The sequence below is a fragment of the Coenobita brevimanus genome, chromosome 20 (assembly GCF_032717465.1).
Source record: "Coenobita brevimanus isolate Jiangsu-jjx chromosome 20, ASM3271746v2, whole genome shotgun sequence".
NCBI lineage: Eukaryota > Metazoa > Arthropoda > Malacostraca > Decapoda > Coenobitidae > Coenobita > Coenobita brevimanus.
Window position 1 is genome coordinate 13,387,484 of NC_136973.1, and position 13,612 is coordinate 13,401,095.

Below are 13,612 nucleotides of genomic sequence, written 5' to 3' on the forward strand. Positions count from 1 at the left end.
GCTCTTCTCAATAGGGTGGAGTCAAAGGCTTTTTGTCTCATTAACTCTCCTCCTCTTACTGACTCCCTTCAACCTCTGTCTCTTCACCGCACTGTTGCATATTTATCTCTTTTCTATCGCTACTTTAACCCGCATCGTCCCGGCGACGTGAATTAACCTGGCAACATTGCAACGTCCCTAATTTGCACAATTTTCAATTTTCGCGAGTGATTTCGCGAGTGATTTTTGGCAGGTATATACGGGACACCTTCCTCTATTCCTCTACAAGATGCCAAGCAGGAACAATGCCTTACACCGCATAACCTCTCCCCCCCCATGCACGCCATTGTCTCGGCAATTCACCTGTTACCAGTGACCTGGCCAATAAAGACATTCAGGGCCAGAGTGATTCCTCAATCGATGACAGTGTGGAGGACAAAGTTTACATAGCATTAGAGGAAGACACAGTCAGAAATGATGATCAGGTAATGTGGGAAAAAAAAGGTCATGAATGGTGATGAGTTAGTGAGTGAAACAATGCTTATAATGCCTATATTACTGTTTGAAAACCAATATACTCTTGTCCCATCCATCCATTGCCAGACGCCATGTATCCCAAACGGGGTGGCCAAGGACTTAGAGTTAATTGTTTTACAGGGAGGGGCACTAATCCTCCACCAACCCCACTTGACACGTAGGGATGCCAACAGCATCTGGTGTTCCCAGGCGGTCACCCATCCAAGTACTAACCAGACCCAACATTGCTTAACTTCGCTGATCGGACGGGAAGCGGTGTACTCAACGTGGCTACATATAAATTCGTACCAAGTAAATAAATAAATACTGTTTATGAGTGGATAAAATAGTTACCCTCCCATAGAACTCGTTTTCTTTGGTGCCAGCCTGTTAGAAAACCCAGTCAGGTAAGGAAGTACTCGTACCTAAATCGAGTATTTTAAACCTCAGGTGAGCGATTTCTCTATGAATTTTCGATGTTTCTCACCAAAAGCAGATGTTTGAGCCAAAAAAAAAAAAGGTCCAAAAACGTCGGGATGGGGCGGGTTAATGGTCACTGCTCCTCTGAACTGTCTGCATGCATTACTCCACCTCTACGACGGGCGCGTAGCACCCGTCTGGCAGCAAACTCTCATCCCTTTTCTGTCCAACTTTCTAATGCAAGAGTTAACCGTTACTGCCAGTCCTTCATTTATGCAACAGGTCAACTCTGGAACTGTCTCCCTCTGTCTGTATTTTCTGCTGCCTATGATCTCCAGTCTTTCAAACGCAGTGTGTCCAGGCATCTCAAAATGAACGGATCTTGAATTTGGCTCTCTCTTGTATTTTGTTTTTCTCTTGGAGGGAACTGTTATTGTGGGCTCATGGCCTTTGGTTCCTTCTTCCTCACATAAAAAATAAATAATAAAAAAAAAATAACCAACCCATGAGGACCTCTTGGCAGTGATGAAGAGCCTTGATTTCTTCCATCTCTACCTGTATGGGTCAAATTTCATTATCAGGACGGACCATGCAGCACTCAAGTGGCTGAAAACGCTAAAGAATCCGGAAGGACAACTGGCATGCTGGCTCGGGAAGCTAGATCAACACAATTATGAGGTGCAACACCGTCTTGGGTGGGTACATGGCAATGCTGACAGCCTGAGTCGTCGTCCTTGTGATCCAGAGTGCTGGCAGTGTAGTAAAAAGGAAGATCATAGTAAGAAATGCAGTTGTACTGCAGTGACAGAGCCAGTGTCAGATAAAGACCTGAAGAGGATGCAGGTGGAGGATGCAGATTTACAACCAGTGCTAGAGTGGCTGCAGCAGAGTACAGAGCGACCATCTTGGGAAGAAGTTTCCAGGTTAAACCCTGCAACCAGGAGTTACTGGAGTCAATGGGACCTTCTTTGTCTGAACAACAGACTACTGGAGCGTCAGTGGGAGAAACACGATGGCCTCAGAAGGTATTGGCAATTGGTGGTTCCGAAGAAGATGAGGTCCAAGATCTTAGATGAGTCTCATAACCAGATCACTAGTGGGCAACTGGGAGTGAAGAAAACTCTAAGTCGGCTGCGACAGAGGTTCTTCTGTATTGGCATGCGCCAGGATGTTGAAGAGTGGTGTCAGGCCTATGGTGTGTGTTGTGCCAAGAAGGGACCTAAGAAACATGGTTGTGCCCCTCTCCAGCTGTACCAAGTGGGTGCACCAATGGAAAGAGTCGTGGTGGACATTGCTGGACTTTGCTACTCACTGAAGGAGAAAACTGGTATATATGTGTCATCATGGACTACTTCACAATGTGGCCAGAAGCCTATGCTATCCCTGATCAAGAGGGTGCAACTGTTGCTCAGGTGTTGGTTGACCAGCTTTTCTGTCGTTTTGGGATGCCGCAAGAGCTACATTCAGACCAAGGGAGAAACTTTGAGTCTGCTGTGTTCCGTGAGTGCTGCAAGTTATTGGGGATCAAGAATACCAGGACAACCCCACTAAGACAACAGTCAGATGGGATGGTGGAGAAATTCAACTGGTCCCTGAGACAAGAACTGGGCAAGTATTGCATAGATGGACAAATGGATTGGGACCAGAAATTACCTGTGTTGCTGATGGCATATCGGTCTGCATCCCATGAGTCTACCAGCTAGACCCCTGCAAAACTGATGTTTGGCCATGAGTTAGGTTTACCCATTGACTTGTTAATGGGAAGACTATCTGGTGAAGAGCTACCTACAGAAACCACCAGCTACCGAAGCACCTTCAGGATAGGCTGGCTGAGGTACATCATCAAGTGCAAGGAGCCCTCAAGTTTTCGGGAGAGGTCATGCAATGCAAGTATGATGCCAAGGCAAGTGAGGTGAGCTTCAAGGATGGTGACCAAGTTTGGTTATACAATCCTCAGTGAAAGAAGGGACAGTCCTCGAAGCTGCAAAGCCCACGGGATGGGCCTTACATTATGTTGGACCACCTATCAGACGTAACGTATTGGATTCGGGGAGGGAGGAAGTCTTGCCCAAAGGTGGTACCTGTGAATCATCTGTAGCAGTACCATGGACCAGGACAGTACAGCTGGAACGTCTCTGAGGAATCATGCTCACCCTCAGATGAGGATGTTGAGGAGGACCAAGGAGCTGAGGTGCAAGAGGATGGTGACAGTTTCCTAAGACAAGAAGCGAATCAAGAAGAGGACCAAGACCTTCCTGGAGGAGTGGACTGTGCAGAGGAGCAAGGACATCGTCAGAAGGGCAGAAAAGAAGACCTGATAAGTTGAAGGATTATTTTGTGCATAGTTAGATGTTTCATTAGGATTAAGGTTTATGTCTGTATATAATGTGTAGTTTTGTCAAGACGACAAAGAACTAGGGAGGGGGTAGTGTTAAGAAGCGAGATTTGCCAGTTAGGTGCCGAGATGTCTCTCGACGTTTTCCGATGTTTACAGTGGTTCCGGTACGAGTGAGAGTTGCCAGTTAGCCTGCTGTTTGTGAGCGTAGTTATTTCGTAAGTTATGCATTAATTTTTTTTGCTATTTTTTCTCAATAATGTTTTATTTAATTGATTTCTTGTTAAATTATGTAGTTTAAGTTTGTATGGTAAATGATTTAGTGTTATATAATGTAAGACGGCTTTGGCATGTTTTGGTTGTCTCTGAATTGGCAACTGTTGCCCGTCGAGAGTATACTCGAAGTTTCGAGAGTAATGCAAGCTTATATAAAGATGGGGAGAGACTAGGGCAGGTTTAGTCGGGTTTCAGGTCATTTTGAGTGAAGTTCAGTCAGTTTTCAGTTCAGTGTAGTGCAGTGCTTTTAGTGTTGCTGGCAAGCACTAAGTGTAATTACTGTCAGTGAAGATTATTTTCAGTACTTGTGAAAACAGTTTTTTTTTTTTTTATGCGAGGAAGAAGGAACCAAAGGCCATGAGCCCGCAGTAACAGTTCCCTCCAAGAGAAAAACAAAATACAATAGACAGCCAAATTCAAGATCCGATTATTTTGAGATGCCTGGACACACTGCGTTTGAAAGACTGGAGATCATAGGCAGCAGGAAATACAGACAGAGGGAGACAGTTCCAGAGTTGACCTGTTGCATAAATGAAAGACTGAGAGTAACAGTTAACTCTTGCATTAGAGAGCTGGACAGAAAAGGGATGAGAGTTTGCTGCCAGACGGGTGCTACGCGCCCGTCGTAGAGGTGGAGGAATGCATTCAGACAGTTCAGAGGAGCAGTGACCATTAAAGTAGCGATAGAAAAGAGATAAAGATGCAACAGTGCGGCGAAGAGACAGAGGTTGAAGGGAGTCAGTAAGAGGAGGAGAGTTAATGAGACGAAAAGCCTTTGACTCCACCCTATTGAGAATAGCTGTATGGTGGGAGCCTCCCCACACAGGAGAGTTGTACTCCACACAGGGGCGGATAAAACCCCTGTATAGAGTCAACAATTGTGCAGGGGTAAAGAAAGAGCGGAGTTGGCTTAGCACACCCAATCTCTTGGAAGCAGATTTTACAAGAGATGTAATATGATCTTTCCAAGATAAGTCCCGAGTAAATGAAACCCCAAGCATGTTCAAGGATGGTGAAGGATTAAGGTGAATATTATTAAACATTAGTGGGTATACCTGTGGAAGATTTTGTCGGGTTGATAGGTGTAAGAACTGAGTCTTAGATGCATTAAAAACAACCATATTATTTTTACCCCAGTCAGAGATACGAGCTAAGTCAGACATTTGCAATATTTAGTAGTGACGTGTTACTGAAGTTTATACATCATCGGTTATTGTGAAAAACTGTGAAGTGTTGTCAAGCATTAAGTGTAACTGCAGTCAGTAAACTTTGTGTAACTCCAGTGCTTTGAGAACAGTGAAGTTGAAAAGCATTAAGTGGAATTATTTGGAAAATAAAGACAGTGAACTTTAAGAAGCCAGTGTTTATTTTCGCCTCAGCTGATCTTGTGTGCTGTACACCGAAGGGCTGACCATAGAAAGAACAACTCACTGGGCAACGTCCTTCCTGAACTGAACTACTGCTGTTGAGCCTGTGGCAGTGTGGGTCGAGGATGTAATAGTATGAAATTTTGGCGTCATAAGCAAGTCTGTGACCTTTAAAAGTAGTTCAAGGTCATTCATATTTAGAACATGTACATATATTGACCTAAGGTAGCGTCTTGTGCAATATCAACAAGATCTGAAGACAAAGGTGTGGAAGAACGCATGAGTACATTTTCTGTTTGTTTCAATAACTGACTAACTCTATACTTAACTCTAACCATATACCCTTCAGATAATAAAATGGACCACGGCTACATTTATGTAAGTTACCGCTTTACAGCTTTTGTGGTTTCCCTTGTAATGTGCGACAAAGAAAAAACTGAGCAGATTTGACTGCAGTACTTTCCACTAGGATAAATAGCAAAGTACTCAGCCAAATTTCTCAGCAAACTTTTTTTTTTTTATCATAGGATTCCAACCAGATAGGTGTATCTCAATTAGTTTCTGAGATATTTCAATTCAAATATGCAATTTTCCCACCAAAAGTGAGCATGACCTTTAAAAATAGGCCATGGCCATTTGTGTTTGGCACTACTTGGGTTAACCTAGGCTACCTTTCTTGTTATCTTCAAGATCTAAGGGAAAAAGTCTATCTATCTGTCTATTGCCAGACGCCTTAATCCCGTAAGGGGTGGCCTCAAACAAATCGCCTCCGTGTCGCCCTGTCCCCTGCCATTTCACTGTCCTGCTCCCAGCAATATTAAGTTTCTCTGTTTACATGGCAAAGGTTAATAATAATATAATAATAATAATAATAATAATAATAGTGATAATAATGTTAGGAAGCGAGATTTGCCAGTTAGGTAGCCTAGATTTTTCTCAACGTTTCCTGATGTTTATGGTAGCTCTTTCCGGTACGAGTCAGTTGCCAGTTTGCCTGCTGTTTGTGAGCATAGTTATTTCGTAAGTTGTACATTAATTTTTGTGCTCTTTTTCTTTAATAATGTTTTTTTTTTGTGACTGACAAATTATGTTATTTAAGTGTTATGTAATGTAAGAAAACTCTTTTCATGTTTTGGATGTCTCCGAATTGGTAACTCTTGTTGCTAGGGGCAGGTACATGACCAGCATGATCTAGAATGTTGGAGAAGCGAGGAAGGTTATATAAGGCGGGGAAGAGAATAGAGCGAATTTAGTTGGTTTTCAGTTCAGTTTGAATGAAGTTTGGTTGGTTTTCAGTTCAGTTTGAGTGTAGTGCAGTGCTGTTAGTGAAGTTTGTGAAGTGTACCTGGCAAACATTAAGTGTAATTGCAGTTAGTGAAGATTATTTTCGGTACTTGTGAAAACAGTGAAGTGCTGTCAAGCATTAACCCGTCACGTCCTGACCAATTTTCCACGACTGACTTCCCCCAATCCCGACCAATTTTGGATTTTTTGTTTTTGTTTGGCTCAAATCTTCATTTTTGTTGAGAAACATCGAAAATTAATAGAGAAATCGCTCACCTGAGGTTTAAAATACTCAATACAGGTAGGAGGTCCCCCATACCTTACTGGGTTTTCTATCAGGCTGGCTCTAAAGAAAACGAGCTCTATGGGAGGGTAACTATTCCACACCACTCATAAACGGTATTTATTTATTTGTATTAATTTATATGTTGTATGAGAGTATATTGGTTTTCAAAAAGTAATATAGGCAATATAAGCATTATTTCACTCGCTAACACATCAGCATACCTGACCTTTTTTGGCGACATTACCTGATCATCATTTCTGACTGTTTCTTCCTCTAATGCTACATAACCTTTGTCCTCCACATTGTCATCGACTGGGGAATCACTCTGGCCCCAAATGTCTTTATTGGCCAGGTCATTGGTAACAGGTGAATTGCCGTGACAATGGCGTGGTGGGGGGGGGGAAGTTATGCAGTGTAAGGCATTGTCCCTGCCTGGCATCTTGTAGAGGAATAGAGGAAGGTGTCCCGTTTATACCTACCAAAAATCACACACCAAAAATTGAAAATTGTGCAAATTATGAACCATGCAATTGCACGACGTACAAGTACATTGCCGGGACTAGCCGGGACAAAACGTTGCGACGTACCCATACATTGACGTGACGCCTCGGGTTAAGTGTAATAACAGTGAAGTGTTGTCAAGCATTAAGTGTAATAGCAGTTAGTAAAGTTTGTATAGCTCCAGTGCTTGTGAGAACAGTGAAGATGGAAAGCATTAAGTGGAATTATTTGGAAAATAAAGACAGTGAACTTTAAGAAGCCAGTGTTTATTTTCACCACAGCTGATTTGTGTGCTGTACACCGAAGGGCTGACCATAAGGAGAACAAGTCTCTGGGCAAAGTCTTTCCTATATTGAACTACTGCTGCAGGAGCCTGTGGCAGTGTGGGGTGCGGAGGCAATAATAATGATGATGATAATAATAATAATAATAATAATAATAATAATAATAGGCTAATAATAATAATAATAATAATAATAATAATAATTATACCAATAAATGTTTAGGTATCAAGTGCACACCTACCTTGAATGCATGAACCAGATTTGTGCCTTTCTGTACAATGAGAATAACAGGATTGTCAATAATATCCTGAAGCGACTGTATGGGCATGGGTATGTGTCTGACGGCCAGGAGGGAGATTAGGGTGCCCGAGTAGCCCCGAGTCAGTACCACAGTCGTCAGCATCCACACACCAAGCACAACACGCTCCCACCATAGCCAGTCAGTACCACTGGATATATCTGAAACACAGGCACATTAGCCTTAAAGATATCAGGCAGCTACAACTTCCAGAATTACGATCACTTCATACAAGAACAAGCTAGGGTAGTGAGACACGGCGGTGGTGTATGCACTGTGAAGATGGGCAGTGTAAGTCAAATGGTATAGGGATATTTGGTATATGCACAGTGAAGATGGGGAAGGTAAGTTAAATGTATAGGGATAGCTGGTATATGCACAGTGATGGTGGGCAGGGTAGGATAAATGGTATTGGGATAGTTAGTATATGCACTGTGAAGATTGGTAGGGTAGGATAAATGGTACAGAGTGTGTGAAATTTTTACTTAATACTCTTCTCCGACAGATTAAAAACCACAAAAAGAAACTAAGCAAGTTTCTCATAAATAATAATAATAATAAAAGATATTTTCATAAGTCACCATCTTCCTCTTACGATCTACGTTTCCTACTTCACATAACTCTGTTCCATTAATATCATGACAATATTCATTTAAAAAGATTGCAAAGTCGCGAGGAAATCCTTAATTTCAGACAGTAGATCATAAACTCTGCGATGAGAGTACAGCGTGTTTGGCTTTTCAACCAGGCTGCTCAGTACGCTCATGGCACGGGAAGCACATCACTTCCGTAAATGACAGAGTGTCAGATACTGTGTGAATTTTCACATCCTTAGTTTTCAGAAACTACCAAAATTGACTGAGACTGTCCTAAAATGTGTACTGGTAATTACCTTCTTGTGTGCACACCTTCCTTTGCACTATAAAATCTTTAGGTTGTTTTCACAAAACTCGTTACACATTTTTTAACCCCTCCCATCTGGCTGATGTTGTCACAAGCACTCCCCCCCAGCCAGGCATTCCCGACAGAAAACAGGAAAATTGTCTATATTTAAACCTTCATATTTCAATTAATATGTAACCAAATATAACAAACTAGGTGTCATATTACCAATCCTTCGACTTCAAGCTGATTGCATCAGTTGGTCCATGAAATGCATGGAGGGAAGGAGGGCAATTTTTTTTTTTTTTTTTTCGGTTAACATATGCGTTGCGGAGATTCAGTGATGCAACTAAGGCTTACACTAGCCCTCCACAATAATAACACTTCGATAACACTTCCAGATGACCAAAATCCACTACAAACGCTGTTTACTTGAATATTTTTCCATAATCGGTCGTACTTGGTGCTTGTAGGCTGGTAACCGTAGTAATGACCTTGAAGCAGCTCGCCTCCACCACCACCACCACACTGCCTTACAGACAGACAGACAGACATTCTTCCACACATACACTCTCTCTCTCTCTCTCTCTCTCTCTCTCTCTCTCTCTCTCTCTCTCTCTTACACACACACACACACACACACACACACACACACACACATGGAAATGTATGTTTGGTTAGCATTGTCGCTCGATTCTGGCACCGCTGAGCGAGTAGAAGTCTAGGTATTACAACTATTATAATTAATACTATTACTACTACAACTACACCTACCACTACTACAGTTACTACTAATACTACAACTACCACTACTACAACTACTACTAATACTACAACTACCACTGCTGCAATTACTGCTAATACTCCAACTACCACTGCTGCAACTACTACTAATACTACAACTACCACTGATGCAACTACTACTAATACTCCAACTACCACCGCTTTAACTACGACTGTTACTACAACTACAACTACTACTATTACTACCACACCTACAACACATACTACCACTACTACTACCACTACAAGTACTACTACAAAAAAAAAATAAAAATAAATATTTTGAACAAAGTACTGGTAGTTATTTACGTACTGCCCATGATCGGAATTACTTGCCACTGACTTTCTCTTTCTTGTGATTTGTACCTTTTCATCATAAGAAATATATATAAACAACTATTGTCAGAATAAAATAAGGCAGTGACTTGACCATGAAACAAAACTTTCTTCTTCCATTATTCACATAAATATATGCAGAGCAGTAAAATAATTTTTTGTATCCACACAAAATACATCATAACGTTATGTACAAAACTAACTTATGCATAATACCCAGACTCCTACCACTCAGTCTTTGAGTGGAAATCGAAGTAACAGTTAGTCACAGTGCCACCTCACATTCAACACAGCACCACATTGTCATAAGGCGTTGCTGTGGATGGCGTGATGAATTGGCGCAAATGTAGCAATGCTGGAAGGCTTCTTTGCCTGCACGTGTTTGAGGCAGTATTTCCATGAAATGCGTTCTGAGGTAGTCCCTGCACTGCAGGCGGTCAGGCAGTTGCTGCACACTGTGCTTCTGTTTCATGGAAGGCTTTACCTGTCCATCCCTCTCCAGAAAGCCGTAAATTACATCCTTCTCGAACTGTCTGAGGGATGTGCTGGTTTGTGTAACATCCTTGTACAGAATGAAGGCATTCAGTACACAGATGTCCAGCACATGTAGGAATGCCTTCTTGTACCATTTACAACACCTTCTCCGACAGTTGATGGTGCCGATCTGCATATCACGTTACAGTTGATAATGGCATCAGGCTTGAAGACTGGCTGTCTCATTCTCCTATCGAGCTTGCCAGTGTCAATCAACCTACCTTCATGGACCGTGGAGAGGACATTCACCTTTCTCTTATCATGCCAGTGAACTGCAAGGAGTTTACCTGATTTCAAGGTCCTGCACTCACTCTTCACGGTGCCTTTGGGAAAGGATGGCCAGTGCTTCCTTTTTGCATGGACAATGCCACACGATCCAATTTCGTGTTCTTGCAGGTACTTTGCATGTACATGGCTAATTATTACATGGTGCCATGTAATAATTAGCCAAGTACATGATATGGTCGCCACCGAAGTACATGTCCATAAGCTTCTTGACAACCGAGCCAGAGAAGGCATGGGGATCGTCCTTCAACAACACTGCATCACTTGCTGTATATATACACAATAAAATCTATTACATACCCAGTCTTGCAGTCACACGATACAAAAAACTTTATTTCAAAACAATGTCTCTGAGGGAATGTACTGAATGAAGGCAAGATGTCCTCTGAGTAAAAGAAGCGACTCGTCAATAACAACCTTCTGGAATGGCCTGAAAAAAGATTGAAATTTTTCCTTCATCATCTCCAGAATCGAGCAAATCTTCCACAACTTTTCAGTTGGATGTGGGCCCATATTCGGGGAGAAATGCAGGCACCTCAGGATGTCAAGGTAGTGGTCCCGTGGCATATACTTACCAAATACAGGGGTTGCAGCAATATCGTCCACGAGCCAATGATCATATATATTGTGTATCCTTACATGAGGCATCAGCACAGTCAGTGCTAGCCAAACATACATTTTGCTAACATTCGTCACAGTCCATTCTTTCATCTTCGCACTCTCTCTCTCCGGTGCATGGTTTCAGCCCAGTTGCAGCAGAATTCCCTGAAAGTATTCACTTTTTTCACAACTAACTCTATCACTGCTGTAGGGAAAAAAACTAAGGAAGTCCACTGCAGAAGATCGATTATAGGGGAATTCTGGCTGCACACCTGCCTATATGTTATCAAACACAGGTACCACAGGCTGAAACCCAGTCCCTTCCTCCCAGGCAAAAGTTTCAAACCTACCAGTCCTAGGTTCCTACCTTGTCTGCCATGCACGTTGCCTGCACTGTACCCTGCCATGGCCCCTAGCATGGCGGCGTCTTGGCCTGTCCGCCGACTCACTACTTGATGAGGCAGGTCATGATGCTGGTGACAGTGATTGTGGTGGTGATGGCAGTGGTGATAGGCGTTGGTGGGCACATGCCTCCTGGCGTGCACTTGCACCAACATAGCTTGATGTGCTGGGCTGTATTGATAAGGCACGTGGTGAGGCAGCCCGGCGTGCACCTGCACCAACATAGCCTGATATGCGGTGCTGTGGTGATAAGGAACATGGTGAGGAAGGCCGGTGTGGCGAGCCACGTGGTGAGACAGGCTGGCATAGCGAGGCACATAGTGAGGCAGGCCAGCGTTGTGAGGCACGTGGTGAGGCAGGTCGTCATGGCGAGCCATGTGGTGAGGCACGTGATGAGGCAGGCCGGCATGGCGAGGCATATAGTGTTGTGAGGCATATAGTGATGTGCAAACCAATGCAGGCCATGGGGGTGAAGGTAGTGATGATCTAGGATGGGTGGAAATTTCCACTGTAGGCCATCCTGGTGCGCGGCTCAGCCTGTGGTGTTTCCTCCTCCCGCCATCCTCTACCTCGTCCCTTTCTTCACTCTCTACCTCCCCTTCCACCTTCTCCACTGAGCGATTATCACCCTCTGCAGGATTGTCAACAACATATTCTGACACGTCGTCATCAGAAAAGGCTGATGATCATGCAGAGGGAAAATATCGCAGCACAGTAGAGAATTCACGGTCACCCTCCTCCTCTGAGGCATACATCTCCACACTCAGCATTGCAATGTCACTTTCCTCAGAGGAAAAGTCACTTTCCCCACTCACTATTGGTGATAATAGCAGATCCAACTCCCTCCCTATTGCACTTTCACTAAGGCCTTCCTTTTAGGGCCTTTTGACTTCACTGGTGTTGAAGTCGGCGGTTGCGGTCGGTAACCCAAAGGTCCAGACACAGGAATATCTTTTTGCGTAGGTCTATCCATGACAGAGTAGGCAGGCAACTGGAGTGTGACTGCAATGCGTGTGAGAGGGTTGCCAGTGGCTGCCTGTGGTGGAATTAACCAGCTGAATATTCAAACAATGGCACAAATTACTAGATCATGTATACATGACCCCCGGACGGCCCCAGGAGGACATGTATACATGTCACCTGGATTGGATGGGTTAATGTCACATATTTTCTTTTCACCTGGATTCCATTCTAGAACACAGCTTATTCGTTAGTTTCTTTCACTTTCCACTGCTCTTCCTAGCAGTTCCTGATTGATACCACTGACAGACCATATTCTTACATAAGTGTTGAGTTCAGTATTTATCGAAAGCAGGCTAAAATATAACGTAAGACACCCCAGACCGAGAACAGTCCCACTTAATTTTACCAAATGGTACAAAATATGCATAAAAATGCTTGGAAGACGGGCTGTTTGTAATCCAAAACATTAAAGAAGTACAGAACTTGAATGTTTCTTCCATCCGTCCCCATACTATAGTTTTCAATGAACGACAGATGTTGGGAGTAAATTGGGGAGAATGAAAAGTTCTAGCTGGACTTACCTTGCTGCAGCAACACACGAATGCTATTGAGTTTGTTGGTCAGCGATGAAGATGTCTGACTGTGTTTATGGTAGTTGACGCAAGATGTCAATACTGTAACACCCAGCATCCCCACCAATGCTGCCATAACCCCCAGCCAGACCAACGGTGCAAAGGGCAGTAGGAAGCTCCAGGGGTCCAATTCAGGGCGACCACGACCTGCGATGATGAATGCGTACCCAATGGTCGCAGGGTAGGCGAAGTCCACCACTTCAGCACGTGGCCCGTTGTAGGCGAAAAAACCCAGGGCCATGTCTGTTTCCTGTTGGTGGGGTTATAACAATGACACACAGGTTATGTAAAATCCAGGCATTTAGTATCTTCCTAGCATTTGGTGAATATACTGCAGGAAAGTCATATCAGCTAAGGCATGTGTATGTGACTTCAGACTCCTGAATGTTTCCTTTTTTCGTAATACTCTTCGTACATAACCGGGAAATTATTGATTTCCTGACCGAATCAACTGTTTGAATACAAGAATTATATCCACATCTTATTTTCAGTCTCCTCACCTATTTTTCCCCCACTCGTTGCCCCTCACATGGGGCATATATATATATATATATATATATATATATATATATATATATATATATGAGATCGTGCAAGCAGAGTGAGAGAGCAGTTCCTGAAAAATGTGGAAGCATGCATGGAAAAGTTT

At 43.1% G+C, this 13,612-nt stretch overlaps 1 pseudogene; it reads right to left on the bottom strand.

The window, feature by feature from the left end:
* Nucleotides 1-680: 680 nt before the first annotated feature.
* Nucleotides 681-798, bottom strand: LOC145392021 (5S ribosomal RNA; annotated as a pseudogene).
* Nucleotides 799-13,612: the final 12,814 nt, after the last annotated feature.